The following is a 21,369-nucleotide window of genomic DNA, read 5'->3' as shown; positions in this document are numbered from 1 at the left end:
AAGCTTCCATTTTCCAATATAGGAGACAATTCTCGCTTGACAACGTCAAAACAGAATTTTGTAAGATGAGGATGAGGAGATAACACTCAAAAAAATTGATTGATTGGTTGTCGGGTCAATTGAAATTTATTTTCTGTCTTTTGCTTTTTTTTTTTTTTGATAATGGATAAAGCACGTGAAACTTCCTTACCACACTAACTAGGTAGACTAGAATCTCACATTTTCAGGAATAACTCTTCTTTTGGAAGATCTATTTCCTTAAAGTTTACATTTTGACTATGTGACTTCTGAGCTGAGTGACTCCATTTGGCTTCTTCTGGAATTTGGGGGCCAAGTGCAGGTGCTCACTCCTAAGCAGTAGCCTTCCATTCTTCCTGTTAATACTTTTACTGTGTTATTTCTCTAGAGGCTAGATCAGGAGGATTCCTTGATGTGTGGCTTCTCGTCAGGGTTAACTGATAGTAGTCACCATCTGAGAATCGAAGAATGAGAGAATAGCTGGTTTGGGGTATTCTCCCCTAACTCCAACTCACCCAGAACAAATGATACTGACTTTGTTACTCAATCAAAGGTCACAGTTCTTGCAGGAGGCTATATACATTCAGACACTCTTTCCAATTGCCAATACCAACTTCTTCCCTTTGCTACTTTAGGTCTTGATTTAGAACTAAGCTCTCCACCATTGCTAGCTCAAGGGTAGTTCATATATAATACTCATATTGAACACACTTCTGGTTTTCTCAATCCACCCCACACCTTTATAAGTGCTTCCTTTCAAAACTACCCTTAATACCCCAGATGGAGTATACCCGCTGTGCTATGTTTGGAACATTGGGAACATTCAGTCTTAAATAATTTTCTGTTTTACAATTTTGTTTATTTTCAGCATGGGTTTTCCTTGTATGTTTTTTTTCCAATTCATGGAGTGAACTTTGTGTATTTATCATATAAAACGTGATGGTTCAAAATATAGCAATTTGTACCATGACTAATTCTATCTTATTTAGCATATGATTACCTAACATACTTATGTTTTTGTGTTGAGAACTATTACATATATTTCTTAGAAGTTTTCAAGGCTACTATATATTTTCAACAAGGTGATCAAGTTGTACAATAGATCTCTTGAATTATCCTTTGAATAATTTGAAATATTGTTCACCATATTCCTGACCCATGCTTCCCACCACTCCAGCTTCCGGGAACTTCCATTTACATTCTACTTTTATAGAATCAATTGTTTTGGCTTCACATATAAGTGTGATATCATGCAGTGTTTCTCTTTCTGTGCCTAGCTTATTGCATTAACATCATGACCTCCACTTCCATTCATGTTTGCATCAGTGGCAGGATTACCATGTTTCTATAGTTGAATAGTATTTTGTTTGTATGTATAAAGCATTTTCCTGCATTCACTGGTGGGTGCCTAGATTGATCAAATATTTTGACTATGATGAATAATGGTATAATGAATGTGGGATTACAGATATAGGTTCATTTTGTTGCTTTACTTTCCTTTGGATAGATACCCTGTGTTGAGATCTATGAATCTTATGATAGTTCCATTATTTTCAATAAGCAATTTATGTATTTATTTTTCCTACCTGAGATTTCATTGCTTTTTTTTTTTTACAAGGGTGTGTACATGAAACCATACTTTGGATTGAACAAACAAAATGTAGTAAGTTTGCAAATACTGTTTTCCAGTATGCGTTATTTTAAGCTTTATATACTGAAATGTATGATCAGATTTTGTCAGGTTAAAAGTGTTGGAAAATGTTCCCATTAACCTTGTTTTATGATTTCATTTCACTTTTAATACATAGAAATTTAAATATTTATATGGTATCATGTGATTTATTTTCTGCAAATATGGTTTTTGTTTCATTTGTTCCAATTAGTTATACATGATGGTAGAATGTACTTTGACACATCATACATAAATGGAGTACAATTTCTCATTCTCTGGTTTTACATGAAGTGGAATCATACCAGCCGTGTGGTCATTTAAACCCACAGCAAACATCATTCTTAATGGAAAAAAGTGAAATCATTCCTATTAAAAATTGGAACAAGACAGGGATGCCCTGTTTCACCAGCTCTATTCAACATCATCCTTGAAACACTTGCCATAGACAGACCAAAGAAATTAAAGGAATACAAATAGGAAAAGAAGAACTAAAGCTGTCACTACTTGCTGATGACATGACATGATCCTATATTTACAATTGAACTTATTATCCTCATTTAAGAAAAGAATTGGATAGTTATCAGTGACCCATTTACTATACATAAATACAAATACATTTTTTTTTTTAACTCCAGCTAACTTCTGGAGGAGATATGCTAACTCAGGCCATGAGATATTCAAATCCTGAAATTATTTTTACATTTTTAGAATGTATTTCTTTGGTTTCAGCTAAAAGGATCATTGAAATAAAATAAATGACCTAAGGAAAGAATTATTTTGAGATATAAAATTATTTTCATTTAGGTATTTGTTCATTAGTGAAGTATGTTTCATGAAAACCATAATCTCATGTAAGTTGAGGAACATTCATATGTGAAGTTCAAATAATGTTCCACTGACAAAAGTCTGAGTTACTTTTCTAGCCATTTAGTGGTTCCATAGCTCCACACCATATTTTTAGGGTTACAAAGCACAGTTTTCACATTCTCTATTCCATTAAATCCTCAAGACCTGCTGGGGTGCCTGCCATACAAAGCAACTCAGAGCTGAGATGTTAATCTTTCCCTTTAAATATAAGTTATTCTGATTATATGGGAATAACAATAATAATAAAATAATAATAATAATGATGTAATGATAAAAAGCATGGCATTTTGATTGCCAAATAAGTATTCTAATAATTTCAGTCTACCTACACTATGGAATAGAGGCATTGTAAAACACATCCTATGTCTTCCTTTAGCATTATTAAATTCACATTTCATAATTTTCTACCATGGATCATATATCAGATTTTTCATGAGTAATACTAGATCTGATTCTGCACAAATTTTTCCATAATAAATTTTATGTAGCTCTAATAACAGTATTAACACAAAAATACCTTCAGCATCTTCACTACATTTATGAGATTGGGGATTGCTTTTTCATATTAAGTGTAGTTTTCTTTGTGAGCAATGATCATCCCAAAGCTCTTTGATTGCTATACTTCCCTGGAGATCAATATGATTTACTCTTGTATTATATATAAACCTTATAATCCTATCCTTATATTTCTCATGTTCATTATATTATTCTCCTTACATTTCTTTTCTTTCAACTCTTGGATTCCATGATATTTGGATCCCCTGTTTTCAGTGATTTTTCCATCATTATTTCATTACATAGTAATTTGTACCCATGAATGTTTAAAGTCATAGTAAAAGTTGCCAGGCTGTATTCCTGTTGAAGTCTTCACATTTTCTTTCTAGACTATCTAATACATTCTTTATTTTCATACCATATGGTATTTTACTTATAATTTTATCAGGATCAATTTTAAAGGTAGTAAAAGATCACTAGAAGAAATAAAAGCAATTTTATTGAACCAACATCATGGCATCTGGATGAAATAAATGGCAAGTCAATCCATCAAATTGTGACCATATGTGAAAAAAATTCACATTGCTGATAAGACACTTCATACTTCATCCAAGTATTTAATATTTGTCGAGTATGTTTTTATTGTAATTTGAATGTCTCTTAAGTGTGATCTAAGTGAGAGATAAAAAAAAAGAGATTACAGAGAAAAGGCTGATTGTTCCTAGAGTCAACAAACTAGGCATTTCCTAAGTTTAGAAAACATTCCTTGAAATGACATGGTCTCTGATTCTTGTATGTATATTAGGCACTATGACCTAAGTACTAAGATTCATTTGAATCTTCCCAAAAATGCATGACCTCTAAATAATGCACTTTTTACTCACCTTAATTTGTTAAATATCATTGAATGAAAAAACAAAATATGAAGGAATACATTCGAATTTTTCAGCTTTTAGGAAAGAATGGAGAAACCATACTATACAAATGAATATGTAAGTATTCTGTTCAGAAGTTAGTTTTTCAGGTGACATGGGATAGCAAAGAGAAAAAAGAGGCACGATAGGAAGGCAATAGTAGAAAATATGAAGCATGCCTTGTGGGAGTGCTATTTGTATGCTGTTCCTGAGACCTCTTGGGCATTGTTACTACGTAGGCCATTCATTTACCTTTCTCCCAGGTGAGTTGGTGAGCATGTTCCTTGGAAGAAAGCTCTCCATGGAATTGCTTCTTATGTACAATTAGTTACCTCCTTGCTGAGGTTTGAAGTCAGTCTGTGTTTTTAGATTTGTTTAAAATGAACTCATCCCATTTCGCAACACACTTAAATAATTTCAAAGAGAATACAATTAAAACTAAAAAAGCAATAATAAATAAATTATTAAAATTAGAACAGAACTAGTTTGAATAAATTATTCTGGGGAATTTATGTGCAAATATCTTGAATTTTCTTACTTCACTAATTTTTAGACCAGCTCACATACATTTTAATGATTCATAGTCACATCAATAATGGAGCAAAATGTGAATTTGAAAGAGAAGCAAAAAAGAATGATCTTTCCAATGAGAAAAATTTGTTATATTCTAAAACAACCTTCAATTTTGGAATGCTTATATAAGGAAAATATGAAATGATGATTAACCTATTTCTGTACTATCTCCTATCTTTTTCTGTCTCTCCAGTTAATATTAACATCAACATTTTTCAAGTTACAAACATTAAACTGAACTACATTGTTCTGAAAATAAAATCAAATAAGTTAAATGAACATCAGGGACAAACATAAGGTTTTCCTTTGAACTCTATCATTTTTCTACAGGTCACCACTAGTATTGATATCCCTGTTGGAGATCACAGATGGGTCCTCCTTCCTCTGGTGTTGTAGATTAAACACAGAGAGATACCGAGGTAAGTGTAGAAAGTAAGTTTTACTTAAGAGGGATGGAGGTGCAGACCTCTCTGTAAAGAAGAAGGGCCCAGAGCTGGATGCCCATTGGACCCCAAAATCTCCCCATCTTCTTCCTTCTCCCTATACATGCCTAAGTGCAACAAGGAGCAGCACAGGTTGTAATCCCTTGGGCTGCAAAGTGAGATCCCCAGAGTTTTAGCAACACATGGAGTGAGAAAGTGTGATTTCAGAGGTTAGTTGATCACAACCCAGTGATAACCAGTCATCATCTCTCTTGACCCCCATCATTCATTACCTACACTGACTGTCAGGCCTTCTACTCCCTGCCTCACTTTGTTGAGGAATGGGACATTCCCTGTCCCCTCAGACCAGGCAGGGATGCAGGCAGATTGCTTTTTGGTAAAGAAAACAATGGGGGATTCAGTACAGTGGGATCATTTTATAGAAATGACTCTCAACCTCACGTTCCCCCCATCCTCATTTGTCCCATTACACTATCAAATGACTATGCATTTTGCATGTGATGGATAGTCTCCACTCCCTCCCACTTGCCCAATCCACTCTCTATCCCAATATATATGTCTTTTTGGGATACACAATTACAACCAACTTAGTTATATACCAATTTTACTTTTATTCATGATTCATGATTCCAGCAGATTCTATTCCAAAATAGCAGAGAACTCCCTCCAACTAGACCATGGTAAAACAGAGACCTTCATGAAACATCGAAAATAAAATAACACCAGAAAAGTTGGTTAAGGTCCCTTGAAGTTTTCTTTCTTTTTTTGATATTTTGCGGAATCTGTCTGCTTCCTTTCAGTTTCCATTTGACTGCATAGCATCTGATAGGAGTGAATTTATTTTGACTTTCTTGTCTTTTGGTATCAAGTGCAGGTACTCAGCACTAAACGATAGAATTCCATGCTTCTTGTTTAATATTTTCCTGTGATGTTCCCCTGGAGGCCAGATCAAAGCTTCTGCTTGGGTTTAGCTATGGGAGTCTGATAGTTAAGGAGTATGAGAATAGCTAGTTTGGGGTATGTTCCCCTACCTCTAACTCAGCTAGAACGCATTACACAAAGGCCTCAGCTCTGGGAAGTGGCTAAGTGTCTTCAGATGCTCCCTTTCTGGTTTCCAATACCAGTTCTTGCCTTTTTTACTTTAGCCTTTGTGTTGGAACCAAGCTTCCCACAGTTGCTTTTTCTAGGGAATTCATATATGATCTTGGATAGAATACCCTTGTTGGGAACACCAGTGACATTAACTCCCAATTACCAACAGATTAAGATAATTTCCTGTTTTATGACTTTTGTGTGGGGTTCTTCTTGTATTTTCTTTATATTTTTCAATTCACAGTGTAAACTATATATATTTACCATACACAATATGATGGTTTGAATATATTTACAGTGCACCATGACTAAGTTTAGTAAATCAATGTATAGTTACCTAACATAATTATATTTTTGGTAAAAAGAAATGCACTTGTAGCATTTTTCAAGGCTAGCATATATTTTATAAACACCAAGTTGTACAATAGAAGTCTTGCTTTATCCTTTCAGTAACTTTAAATTTAGAATCTTTCACCAATATATTCCTAACCCATGTTTCCCAACACACCAGTTTTCCTAATAACTACCATTTCACTTTCTACTTTTTTGAAACCAAAATGTTTGTCTTCACATTTAACTGTTTTCATATCACTTTAAAATTAATACATAAAATTCTACATACTTATGAGTTATTTTGTGATATTTTGATGTGTGTATATATTATAATGCTTATAAGAGTAAATTTGTCTATCTCTTGAAACATTTATCATTTCCTTATGATAAAAACATATAAAATAATTTCTACTGAATTTTTTGAAGAAAAGAATTATCTATAGTCACTCTGCTATGCAATGGAACACCAGAATTCATTAATCCTGTCTAAATGCAACTCAATACTTGTTGACATCCAGTTCTATCTATGTTGTTCCAAATGAAAATATTACATCCATTTCTTGTGGCTTCATAATATTCTATTTTTCATATTTATGACAATTCTTAATTGACTTGTCAGTTGATGAGTCCTTAGACTATTGCTACTTCTAGGCTTTTATGAGTAGAACTACATCAAACATCGGCGTGCAGATGTCTTTTACACATACTGAATTCATTTCCTTAGGATATATATCCATTTATATTACACTCTTTAATTTGCTTTTTCCATTGGAAGGACACAGATTAATTCAATACCTTGTCTATTATAAATAATGCTACAATAAACCTGAATTTTTAGGCATTTCTACCAGATATTGACTTAATTTCTTTAGATACAAACCTAGAAATAAGGTTGCTGGACCATATGGTAATTCTTACTATTTATTTTTTGAGGAACCTCCATAATGTTTCACAAAATCACTATACTAAGTTACATTTCCAACAGCAGTGCTAGAAATGTGTCAGCAAGTTTTGCATTACTGTGACCAAAATACCTCAAAAGAATATTTAGGAAAGTACAAGTTTATTTTGGGCTTTCTGCCTCTGGTTTTCTGCCCATGCACTGAACAGATGTTCTTTTTCTATTGCACTAGGCCCTCGGTGATGCAAAACACATCACGGCTAAAGGATAGGGGGAGTAATCTCTTTAGCTCTTGGCAGAAAGGAAAGAGAGTGTGTGTGTGGGGAGACCAAGGGAAAAAAAATATATTATCCCCAAGACACATGCTCAGTGACCAACTCCCTCCTGTCACAACCACCTGCCTAGAGATACCACTCAGTAATTCTTTTGAATTATTAATCCACTGATTGGATAAATTCACTAATGAAGTTGTGGCTTTCATAATCTAATCATTCCACCTCCTGCATTAACATAGGAGGTTTTACAGAACCCCTCATATATAAAACATTATTCATGTCCTCACAGACATTTGTCTTTTGTCTTTTTCATGATGGAGATTCTCATGAGGTGAAGTGTGAGGCGTGAGGTGACCAGGCTGGGTCCAGTTCCATGTACACTGGAAACAGGGACCATAGTCACAACCCTGGAAGCCAGACATGCTTGTACTGATCTGAAGTCTGGATCTTTAGCAAGAAGCCTGACTATGGGGCAATAGAGGCTGCCTGGTGCTAGGTTTCACTGGAGAGGGGCCAGGCTTAGGAAAGTCAGGTTCTGACTTTACTCTCCATGCCCTGTGTCAGGGTGCCTCCGTGATATGAGGCAGAGGTGTGGAGGGAAAGTGACTCAGTCACTGAGAAACTGTCTTTCCTGCTCTCTTCTAATATGCTTTTTCTTCTGCATATGACTCTACAGGCACTCTGATCTGTTACCTGGATTCCTTAACTCTTGTTCAAATTGGTTCCCACCCCACCACCACCCTGGAGCTTGCCCCCTACTGTGAAATGTCCTATCTGTCAACTTGGTTTCATCACTTCTTGTCAATATGTATTTTTTTTCAACTTATCAACATCCTCTCATCTCCCTTTTTTGCTTGCAAAACATATAAATGTTATTTTGCATGTTTACACATGTATCTTCCTTTCGGATCTGAAATTGTAGCACATGTGATATTGAATCTTAGCCACACTTGCATATTTTTTAATATGTAACCTAAAACGAAGAACAGCTTCCAAAACTATTCTTAAATATTAACCTTAATACTGTTTTTCTGTTGTTTTGCATTTCAAACCAGTTCCATGAAACTTCCACAAATTTATTACAGCTTAGGTATAAGTTTTCACACGTTCCAAATGAGAAAATTGCAAGAAATCATATAAGTGACTTGACAAAATTTCAACAACTTGTCAGGGTGTGATTATGGATTTTTAGATCTGGTGACTCATTCTTATAATCAACCACACCCAAAGCAAAATAGATGCTCTGAAATTATCTAAATGTCAACCCTAACCCTCAAGCAAAATTTTGTGAGATAGATTTCACTATGACACATAAATTTGAGCCACAAACAACTTTGCTAAAGCATCAATAGTGAAGTCAGCATTTTCTGAGATATGAATGGAGCCTCATCTTGTGGAAGCACCAGTTTCTGCATCCTGTAAATTTCTCCTTCCCATCCAGACATATGACTCCCAATTTTTGTCTGCTTCATCATACATTTAGTGCTGTGCAGTACATTCCTTATGTGCATGCGCACTTATCCTTAGATTTTATCACTCTGGAGGACAGGAATATGGGTATAAATGTGACATCCAGGAAGTCACAGTAGACAGCTCTGGCTTCCTGCTCAGGTACACTCAGACTCATTCCTCCTGTGGTCTTTTGTACATGTTTTCTAAATCTTTTAAATATATTAATTTGGAAAGGGAATTGACTTTTACATATTATAATATCAAGTGATTTCAAGAGCAATAAACTTTCAAAACAAAGTATAATTCAGTAACCACTAACACCTTACAGAAGAGTTGGGAAAATTGCATTATATTTCCCCGTTCACCAGATTGCACAATTAACATTTCAACATGAGTACTTTACCATTCCCTTTTTATAGTTATACAATATTAAAATGCATTTTAATTTTCCTGAAATATTTCAATCTATAATGCACATCTACTCCTAAGTGATTCCAGGACTTCTTTAACTTGTAATGTTACTCAGTATGGCTTTGCTTATAATTAGCTTAATAGTACTGAAAATTGTGGACATTTATTTTATATAATATTCTTCTATTTAGATTTTTTTTTTTTGCATGATAAGTGTGATGTTATTCATTGTTGGTAGGAATACCACAGAAATAATACTGTGTCCTCCTCTGCATACTGTTACAGGTACATGGTATTCATTTATTCCACTGGTGATACTAACTCTAATTCTTTCATTAACATGGTGTCTGCTAGACTTCTTTGCTATAAAGTTTTCTTGTCTGCCTTGGTATTGCATGAGTATCATGGCAAAACATTTTGAGATGAGGTGGGATTCTGTTTTTGGACAAACTTCCAGCCAGTTTGGACAAACTTCCAGAATTATAAAGAATTCAGGAATTCTTTATAATCCTTCTCAGGGACAATTATTACTGTAGTGGTTGCCAAATGGTAACTTATAGAATTAAATCATTCCTTCCATATTTATTATTTGTTGGGCAAGCTGAAGAATGCCTCCTGACCCCTAGAACATTGGATTACATACAGCCCTACATGGTCAAAGGGTTTTACAAATGTGATTAAATTGAGGTTCTTGTGATGAGAATACTATCCTCAATTTTCTGGTTGAGGTCCTGCAATCACTGGGATTATTATGAGAAGAAGGCAAAATATATAAAAGATAGGAGATACTGTAAAGGTGATTTTTAAAAACAGAGGGAGAGACTTTGAGAAGGAATGAGATGTCTTCTACTGAAAGTTGCAGAACAAATGTAACCTTGTAACTTAACATAGCCTTCTGATTTCTATAAATACAGGACAATTATTTTTGCTGGGCAAATTGGCATACACCTGTAGTCGTAAGGATTGCGGAGGCTGAGGCAGGAGGATTGCAAGTTCAAGGCTAGCCTTAGCAATTTAGCAAGACCCTGTCTCAAAATAAAAAATAAAAAGGGATAGGGACATAGCTCAGTCGTTAAGCATCTCTGGGTTCCTGTCCAATCCTGGGCCTAAGTTGCCACAAGCATACTGTTTTCCCATTCCAAAGAAAGAATTTAGAGAACTCAATGGAGATGCTTGGAAATTTTATTATTCAAGCTCTTCTTGGGGGTAGAGCTTGGGATAAAATGGCGGATATAATGTGTTTTATTCCAGTTCTAATTATTCAAGTTCATTCCATCTCATTAGTGGGGCAGACTACTCAAGGATGTCCTTGTGTTGTGGTCACAGGGAGTTCTAAGCAGATCCAATAGTCTGGTTGGCGTAATATGCAACTTCCATTTCCCAGGCCAGGATTAGATCACTTATTGAAACCTGTGGAGAATATGACAAATGTTTAGTAGACCCTAATGATGCCAAATTAGCTGCATTAAGCACAGGCTACTGAACAATCTTGTTTTAGTAACAAGATTGTTACTAAACAGCAGGCCTAGATGGGCAAGGGTACTTTACCAACCTATCTTTTGTACTTCAGGGTATAAAAAGAATAAGACAGCTGTGGAATGTATAAGGACCACAAACGGATACAATCTGTCTGTCTGATGGTAATCTGTCTCTCATTGTTGAAGAGGGACCTTACCACGTTTGATAGGCCTTTTGGTTACATCTGCTATTGATGGTAGCAACAATGCACCCCAGCCTCAAGCTGTGCAGTCAGCCCACTGGCCCTGTGAGAAGCATCAGGGGAGCAGGGAAGCAGCAGAATGGTGGCCTGGGTCAGTTAAAGCACAGGCAACAGGAATGGGCTGCTATGTAGAGCTTGACATGTTGTCGTGGGCCCTAGCTGTGGCAGGCCAGCACCTAACTGGGGTAAGCACTCCATGCAGCTCTCAGCTCCAGAACCCTCACTTAGTAGACATAATGCACTGACTTCAGCCTGGAGCTTCCTGACCTGCCACAAGAAAATGGAATGACATTCAGGGCTAACCAATAGCCTCTCCAAACCATAAATGGCATAAATCTAGACCAATAGCAGTGACCCAAGTGCTAAATAAACTGCTCGAATAGCACAGTCTGCAGGGGAAGACCTGCTGTAGGGTCCCCTATTGCACTGCAGAGTTCTGCCCCTTTTCCTACTCTTGAATATATCTTTCTCTTTCATTCATTCAATCTGGTCTATGGATTTCATTCTTCAAATTCATGAGACAAGAACGCTGAAAGAACTTGACAATGAGCTGCTGGGGTCTCCTTCAACACTGGAGAGAATGGCCCACATTCAGGAACTGTAACACTTCTCCGTTGAAGAGGCCTACAGCTTGTAGAGACCCCCACCTGCCAGCAGAAGCAGTGAATCCAGTTTCATCTCAAAACTCCAGTTTCAGTAATGCTGTGAACAGACAGGACAGTTCTCAAATACAGAAGCATCAGGCAATTTTATGGGCAGTCCCTTGTGCCACCCCCATCTACATAGTCTTTTAGTATCCATGTGTTAATATGTGATGAAATCAAATGGCAATTTCTTCTCTGAGGATTTTTTCAATCATCTTATCTTCATTTGTTTTGTGACCTGGACTGGTGTTTCTCTGATGATGGTCTCCCCAGCAAGTATAGCATAAGTGGCACACATTTGTCCTCCCAAAAATGGTATAATATTATTCTCCATTCCCTAACCATAACAAAGATCCAACAGGGGTATTATGTGTTTCAATCTTCTGCTGTAGCCCCATCCAAAAACCTCTGGAATAACATGGATGGTAAGCTCAGTAAGTTTGAATATGTCTAGTAATCCAAAGACTTGTGCCTGTTTTGCTGTCCATTTGGTCTGATTATAAGCCTCAGAGAAGATTGCAGAGCAGAGTTGGGCAGTGACTCCTGACCCTTCCACACCACAGTAAGAAGGCAGTGAAGGAAAATGGGTAACCGAATCAATGCTCTAAACCCCAATATTTGACAGTTTGGGACTTGCAGACATGTGAATTTTGGTTACTGGAGCAGAAAATAAGGACAGATTTTCTTAACCCCAATCCTGGACCAGGGTAGGGTGAATTGGGAGGGACAATAGAAAGAAAAGTAGGGAGAAGAGAAGAACATAAGCTTATTTCCTTACAAAAGATGGAAATAAAAGCAGATCAAATTAAAATGCAATAGGAGCAGCAGTGTCAGTGAAAAATACCAAGCATTTTACCCACGTTATAGATTGATAGTGGTGTGGAACATGAAAGACATTTTGTGGAGTCCACACCTGGCCAATCTCCCTAGAAGAAAATTAAATCAATGTAGTATCACCCTACTTTCAGATAGCCAAATATAAAGCCACAGGGAATACATGCAGTGGGATGTCTCAATAATCCATCTAGAAGGAAGTTGGAGGTATTGCAACTAGTCAAAAGTTGCTGAAGACCCCACTGACTCACCACAGATAAGTAGAGGGGTAGAGTGGACCCAAGAGTTGATCAGTACTGCTGGGAAGTGCATTCCTAATCCAGTGCTCTGCACAGCCCCCATGGGAATAAGAGCAGGGATGGGGGTGGATGCACACAATCCATACCATGCAAGTGAAAGCCTAGGCATGCATAGGTAGGAGAGCTGTCTCTGTCCTGGAAGTAGAGGGGGATGTCATCCACAGCTACAGCTAGTCAAAGCTTTGATGTGGCCAAGATGGACCAGACAGTGGAGGGTCATGGCACCCATGGTTCACAATCTTGAACAGTGAGAGTTTGAAACCCGTGGACTATTTCTTTCCTGGTTGGAGCCATGGTGCCCTGGCAATCTGTGTCAGTCTGGGGCAGGGGATGCTTTTGCATCAGTCTCTATATGAAGTTATAACAATCTTATTATTTATATTTATATTTTTTTCTGTTTTTTTTTTTCTATTGACACTATTTATTCAGCTTTTAACCATGTTATGGAGAAACTATTATCAAATTCTCCAAATGCCAATTTTTCCACATCAGAAAAATAACATGTTTTTTTTAATTTTATTTTTCATTTTGATTCACTGTACACAAATGGGGTACAATTTTCAGTTTCTGTGGTTGTACACCATGAAAATTCACACCATTCATGTAATCATATATATCCATAGGATAGTGATGTCTGTCTCATTCCACTATCTTTTATAAACCTGCCTTCTCCTCCCTCTCATTTCCCTCTATGTAATCCAAAGTTCCTCTATTCTTCTGTCACCCCCACCCCTCCAACCCAATATATATCATCATCCACTTATCAGGGAAAACATTAGGCTTTACTTTTTTGGGATTGGTTTATTTCACTTAGCTTGATATTCTCCAATTCCATCCATTTACTTGCAAATGGCATAATTTTATTCTTCTTTATGACCAAACAATAGTCCATTGTGTACCTATACCACAGTTTCTTTATCCATTCATCTGTCAATGTGCATCTAGGTTGGTTCCACAATCTAGCTATTGTGAATTGTGCTGCTATAAACATTGATGTGGCTGTGCAACTGTAGTATGCTAATATTAAGTCTTTTGGGTATAAACTGAGGAGTTGTATAACTGGGTAAACAGGTGGGTTCATACCAAGTTTGCTGAGGAAATCCATACTGCTTTTCAGAGTGACTGCACCAATTTGCAACCACTTGCAATATTTGGAAATTGCAATAACCGGTTGGTTCAATATCTGGAAATCAATAAACATAATTCATCGCATCAATAGACTTAAAGTTAAGAATCATATGATTATTTCAATAGATGCTGAGAAAAGATTTGATAAAATACAGCACCCCTTCATGCTCAGAATAGTAGAAAAAACGGGGATATTAGGAAGATACCTTAACACTGTTTAGACTATCTATTCTAAGCCCATAGCCATCATCATATTAAATGGAGAAAAATTGAAATCATTTGCTCTGAAAGTGGAACAAAGCAGGGATACCCTATTTCACTTATATTTGACATTGTCCTTGAAACACTAGCCAGAGCAATTAGACAAAAGAAATGAAAGGAATACAAATAGGAAATCAATCTAACTCTTTAGGACTCAATCTACTTCTTCTCCTGAGATTTCCAGGTTTTTCATATCATTGATATCATACTGATATAGATGTGTCTGTGTGTCTTTCTGGTACTTAGATTTTGTTTCACAGTCAGAAAGAAGCTTAGACCCAAAAGAACAAATCATATCATAAAGTTCTTTCTAAAAGCACATCTAATTGAGTCTGAATATCTTTCACACTACATTAACATTTTGAATTCTCTACTATATTGGATATTGTCCCACCAATATTTTCATCAATACGTATGATTATTTGGTTTGCAATTATTATGGTTTCTATCATCACACAAATGAAGATAAACTAAAAATTCTGAAAAGATAACCAAAGTTCCTAATTTTGTAATGTTGATTATTTGTTTCACAGAAATTTTCTTCTTTAGCTAGATTAGACATTTACTCAATGACCTTTGTCTTATCAATTATTGTTCACTCTAGGATGGAAAAGAAGAACATTGTATTTATGATGTTACTTTTTTCTACAAGAGGTAAATATTTGGATAAAACATAAAAGAAGTTTGTGCTTTCAATTATTAACATTTTATTATGTTAAAATTTAATGCTTTACTGAACAATTACAAAATGTGGTACAAAAAACACCATATACATTTATCCATACTGCACTTTACTAGATATTTTTTTCCTGATAAGCTTTGTTCTATCATCTCACTTACTATCATCTATCAATCTACTATCTATCTATCTATCTATCATATATTTTCCTAACAACCATCATGTTTTTGGGCCTTTTGAGGGTATCTTAGAGATGCTATATGTCTTTACCAGTGTCTTTTTTACTGTTTATTTTTTAAATGACAGTATTTTAAATAAACTCTGCCAGTCAGCAAACTTGCAAATTCAAAATAGTTTATTATTCAGTATTATCAAATGTGAAAAAGTATTATCCAAATAATAATTTAGAATTACCCTTACTTCCAAAAATATAACTCTAAAATCCTTAAGTAGAGGATCATACATGTAGATATTGTGTATACTTGGTCTCCTTTAACCTGGACATATTTTTCAAATTTGTTGCCTTTTGTGATCTTGAGAATTTGAAGAGTACAATCTGCTATTTAGTCTTAATTAGAGATTGTGTTATATTTGTTTATTATCAGAACTAGGCTGCATATTTTTGGCAGAAACACCCCTGATTAATATCACATCCTGTTGGAAGCATCACATCTGCAAACCTTATAATGTTGGTCTGCATCAAACTGCTGCTGTCATTCATAATGTGGTTATGGTGATGTCCACAAGTTTATTGGACAATAAAATTTACTCTTTTCCCTTTGTAATTGATATGTAATTGCTCGAGGACTAGGGGTGTAGCTCAGTGGCAGAATACTAACCTAGCATGTGTGAGACCCTGGATTTGACCCCAATACCAAAAAGTAAAATATAAGATAAAAGACAACAGGAAAAAGGTAATTTAGGCTATGAAATAACCTGTTACTGATCACATATTTTACTATTGGTTTTAATTCAGTTTATTCTGTGGTACATAGAAGAACTTTGTTTTCACTATTTTTTTCTTGCAGTTTTGATACCCTATTTGGGTAAGGATTTTTATGCTCTTCACTTACTGGAAAAGCTATTCTAAATTGCCTAGTAGATTTATAATAGAAATTCTAAATTGCCCTAGGATTGAACAGTGTCAGGACCTTATAATTGGCTTTTGTTAATTTTTCTAATCTCTCTAAGATTTTTGGAGCCATTACATAATTATTTTATAATTATGTGATTATCTTCCCCCTTCAGGTAACAAATGATGTTGGAAAAAACTCAGGCTACATCTGAAGGATATTTCATTCTACTGGGTTTTTCTAAATGGCTTCACTTGGAAGCAACTCTCTTTGTGGTTTTCTTGATATTCTACTTGTTGACACTGATAGGCAACCTGTTCATCATCATACTGTCACACCTGCACTCCCATCTCCACACTCCCATGCACTTCTTCCTCTCAAAGCTCTCTTTCCTGGATCTTTGCTACACTATCAGATCCACCCCACAACTGCTGGTGAGTCTCTGGGGCCCAGAGAAGACCTTCTCTTATGCAGGTTGCATGGTTCAACATTACTTTGTCCTAGCACTAGGAGGCACAGAGTGTGTCCTCCTGATGGTGATGTCCTATGACCATTATGTAGCTGTGTGCAGACCCCTGCATTACACTGTCCTCATGCACCCTCCACTCTGCCACTTGTTAGCTGTACCTTCCTGGGTAAGTGACTTTATAAACTCAGCACTCCATTCCCTCTTTACCCTCCAAGTACCCCTATGTGGACATCTTCAAGTAGATCACTTCTGTAAAATGCTAGCACTCCTGAAATTGTCATGTGCTAATACTCATGCTGATGAACTGACCCTCAAGGTCATGACTCTGTTTTTTTTTTTTTTTTTTTTTCCATCCCTGTCATCCTCATTCTGACATCTTATGGTGCCATTTTTCATGCTGTAATGAGGATGCAGTCAAGCACTGGACATCAGAAAGTCTTTGGGATTGTGGAACCCATCTTATGGTTGTTTCCCTCTTTTTCATTCCAGTTCTGTGCATTTATCTCCAGCCAACAAGAGAAAATTCTCAAGATCAAGGGAAGTTCCTTTCCCTGTGTTATACTGCTGTCCCACCTTGCCTCAACCCTCTCATCTATACTCTCATAAACAATGATGTAAGAGGAGCAGTTAGGAGACTACTGGGGTGAGAATGCCCTGTGTACAGGTGACATTAATTTTGCAATAGTATATCTCCATCTTTACCAGTAGTTAATTGGCCCATCCATTCACACACTATCCATTCAGTCACTCTATTTGACTCACTGAGTAAATACTTAAAGAAGGCATCAAAGTTCTTTCTAAAATGTAAAAATAAAACAATCTACCTAAATACATCTACTGGTGGAGAACTCAGCCACATCAAATCAAGATATATACCAATAGCGACTTTTTCCATATAATAATTCTAATCAATCTAAGGCCTTAATTTTTCTGAAAATGAGATGAGTGACTTATTAATAAAAGAGCATTTTATAATTTGAATGGAAAGAGGATGTTACCAATTTAAAAATCACCTAAATGTGTCTTTCAATTTGTCTTTTCAATGAAGAAAACACTTCTTGTTGAATTAATGATATTATAATGAGATACTTGAAATATTTTTCTCCAATATTGCTATTGTTTGTTGCACAGCAAATATTGAGAAGATCTTGCTCCGTACACAATTATGGCTAGTAAAACATATGTTGAATTTTAGCAAAAACAACTGTGAGTTGTGTAGAAAACCATTTCATACACATCTACTTTGACCTTTTTATGGTGGTACTCAGTAGTCAGCACAGGAGGTTGAAAAATGTGAACGTTCTGATAGTTTTTCATGTACCAGTCATCAAAGGTTTCATATAATTAAATGCAGTAAATGCTTAAGCACCTCTATAGCTATCATGTCCACAGGCAGCTGTGAAAGTCCAATGGGGTTAGGTGTCAAACTAGCCAAAAAAATGTTCAAAGACAGCATGGAGTCATTTCTGTGGAAAGCTAACAAGAGATCATGGTTTCAAGAAGAGTTCAGTAGATTCATACCATTTGTGTAATCATACATGTACTTAGGGTAATGATGTCTGTCTCAATCCACCATTTTTCATATCCCCCCCTCCACATTTGTGTGCAATAAATCAAAATGAAATCAGAAAAAAAAATTTTTAAAGTAATTAAATAAAAAAAGAAGAGCTCAGTGATGACAGACTGACAGACAGCACTTCTGTCCCTCAATGCTTTGCCATATTGTGATTCTTCTCCCTTATGATGTTTTGTCCAGTAGCAACTGACTGGATGAGTGACACATATCCTTTCCACAGTGCCCTCAGTTCTGTGCCCATTTCTACTCAGGGAGGACTTGTATATTGTAGACTGCAGACACAGTAACATCATTAGCATTAGCTTGCTTAGTTTGTTGGCTCACCAACACTGCAAGTAGCAAGTATATCGGTGTATATGCAGGAAAGCAGCTTCCTACAAATAACACTAACTTGTTCTAGTTCCCAATGTGCACAAGATATCCAGTGTTCTTCAAGGTCATATGTGTCTGGGTGTTTTGTGACAGATTTGCTATCACAGTTCTCTTACTTTGTTAAGGGTTTGGAGAAAGGGGGTGTATAGGAATAGGGTGTTTTATTGTCCCACTTTTCTTTAAATGATGATACATCCCAACTTCCATGTGCCTAAATAACCTTACAATCTTATAGTGCCCAAATTCTAGAATGTCCTTTGAGCAGCTCATCAGAATATACATTAAGCCAAATCAATATCAAGAGCAGCAGAATATGACAAGCTGTATTATAAGAGGGAGAATACAATACAACATATCTTCAGGAAATAGGAAGACACTGTAACCAAGCAGAAAAAGGATCAATACCAATTTTCCTTTAGCTAGAATATATTCCTATATAGAATATAGGAATATTGTGACTTATGTACAGCTAAAGATACATTAAGATTACTATCAGATAAACAGACTCTGCTTTAATGAGGACATAGGTCCTCCCAGTTCTGCAGTTGGTGTATCTAACACCAACCTCTGCATCTGAATAGTTTCTTCATTAAGCAACACTCTGACTTTCTGAGCATTATTTACGGCAGCAGCAGTGTTCTTAACTGAAGCCTCAACCTGAAACTCAATGACAATTCTTGCTGTTTAAGGAGAAATTACAGCAAGTGTGTAAAGTTGCTTGGCAGCTTGAATCATTCTAAGCCAGGTTTTGCAAGGTCCCAAGTAGGATTTGCACAGGAAATGGGAAGAAAGCAGGCTTGTGGGTAAGGTCTTGTTCAATTCAATTTTAAAGCAAGTATGGCTATCCATGGACCATGGACACTACATGTCCACATCCAGTCCCAAGGGGAGTATATGCTCTTTCCCATGGTGTTTGACTTTGTCATCATAAGCAATCCCTATTTTGAATTAAAGTTTAAATCATATTAATTAAAGGAGTTCAACTCATACTTACAGAGGTTAGATGCCAGTTTCTTTCCACAAGGGAGAAATTTTTCCCTTAATTTCTATTTGTACTGCACTTAGCTACCTCAATCCATCAAACATAGCATGCCTCAGCAATGGGCTTAACCATAAGCCTGTGCTCCTATAGTAAATGGAAGATATGATATTTGGTGTCTGATATTTGGAGTCCTTAGAAGAAGGTAACTTTACATTCAAGGTCATACAGCAGTTGTCCAGCTGTGTCTGTGACCTGTGGGTGTTGCTCCAGTTTATCATTTGCTTCCATTTCACCAAGGTGACTGGTAGTAGATGTCACAGGAGACCAGTGGAGGAGGACAGAGGCAGTTCACTGTATATGCAGCAATCCATTTTATCTTAACATCTCTGCTGTACGCAGTACAACTTGCCCACTTTGCTAGTAGATTACTAAGATGAAATTTTGCTGACATTAATATAGGAAAATCTCAAATATTTAACAATTCACATGCAAACTGATCATTCCTACTGAGAAGAATATCAGCCTGTGGTCCATCCCCAGGTTTACCTTACCATATTTCATGTCCTGGTGGTTCTTGTGGTTTTGGGAGGGGAAAGTATGACAAGGGTGGTATTGTTATAGACCATGATGAAATCACAGATTCTCCCTTAGTGATGGGAAGTCCTGGGTTAGTAAATTACTTTTACCTCCTGTTTTAATCATTTTGCCTACGGACCTCGGGTCCCACACTATCAAGACCTTATTTGCACAGGGTACAGTGGTGCATGACTGTGATCCTGGCGACTCTGAAGTTGAGGCAGGAGGATCCTGAGTTCAAAGCCAGCCTCAGCAAAAGCGAGGTGCTAAGCAACTCAGTGGGATTCTGTCTCTAAATAAAATACAAAATAGGGCTGAAGATATGGCTCGGTGATCACAACAGACTTATGAATCCCCCATGGCAGGTTTTGTGGAAAAGCCAGCAGCAAATTATCCCATGTTCTCTTTCATGGAGCACAGGAATCCTTCTCAAGCATGGTCATTTGAATCCAGATGGTGTTGTCAGGTTCTTGCATCAACAGCAGGCAGGCACTGGGGCATTACTGCAGTCTTATTCATTCATGGTCCTAATGACCTTCAATAGTCACTTGGTTCATGTTACCAAGAATCCATCTTTCATGTTTAGTTTCTGCTTTAATGAGTCATCCATTCATGTAATTAATCCTAGTGTGCCAATATATGTAAAATGGTCACCCCATTATTGTACCTTGTGGCTAGTAGAAAACTCTCCCCATTGTCTAACACTATAGGGGTGCCACACATAGTTACAAACAGTTGAATGCCATGTATGGCTGCCTTCTTTGAGATTCTTCTGCAAAAGTACACCAGTAGCAGTCCAGTGTGTGTGTTTAAACACACATTCGGTCAAGTTTGTAGCCTTTGATAGGGGCAGGTTCCCAAGAAGTCAAACTGCAACTGTCATGTAAGTTTCCTCTCTTGAGCTATTCACCCCTCACATGAAGCACTGGCCACGACTACTTTATTAACACACACAGTAAGACACCACACACATGTATAATGTCTAAGTTTCCTTGTGGGCGGGGAGCCCCCCTCTTTGCTATGGACCAGAGAGCTCTCCTCGTTTATTTTATTTAATGACTTATTAATGCATTATAGTTATATGTGATATTGCTGGACTATATAATTATCCTTGGAGAAGAACTTTGTAAGTTCATTATCATCTTTTTCTCTTGAAAGCACATTCTTGGTTTTTCTTTTTGAATGTCTTGTTTTTTCATTCTTTCTCTTTCTTCTATGTTTTGTTCCAAACTCTCTATCCGTTTCTTTCTAATCTTTTCAATATTCCCCATATCAGCTACAGCTTGTGTTTCTTGAGAAACAGGAAGATA

At 36.5% G+C, this 21,369-nt stretch overlaps 1 pseudogene across 1 annotated transcript; it reads left to right on the top strand.

The window, feature by feature from the left end:
- The first annotated feature begins 16,269 nt into the window (after nucleotides 1-16,269).
- On the top strand, nucleotides 16,270-17,200 carry LOC306666984 (olfactory receptor 2J3-like; annotated as a pseudogene). Its single transcript has one exon. The product of its transcript is annotated as an olfactory receptor 2J3-like (transcript).
- The last annotated feature ends 4,169 nt before the right edge of the window (nucleotides 17,201-21,369 follow it).

Source organism: Sciurus vulgaris, assembly GCF_902686455.1.
Source record: "Sciurus vulgaris genome assembly, chromosome: 7".
NCBI lineage: Eukaryota > Metazoa > Chordata > Mammalia > Rodentia > Sciuridae > Sciurus > Sciurus vulgaris.
This window is presented reverse-complemented; position numbering and strand designations above follow the sequence as displayed.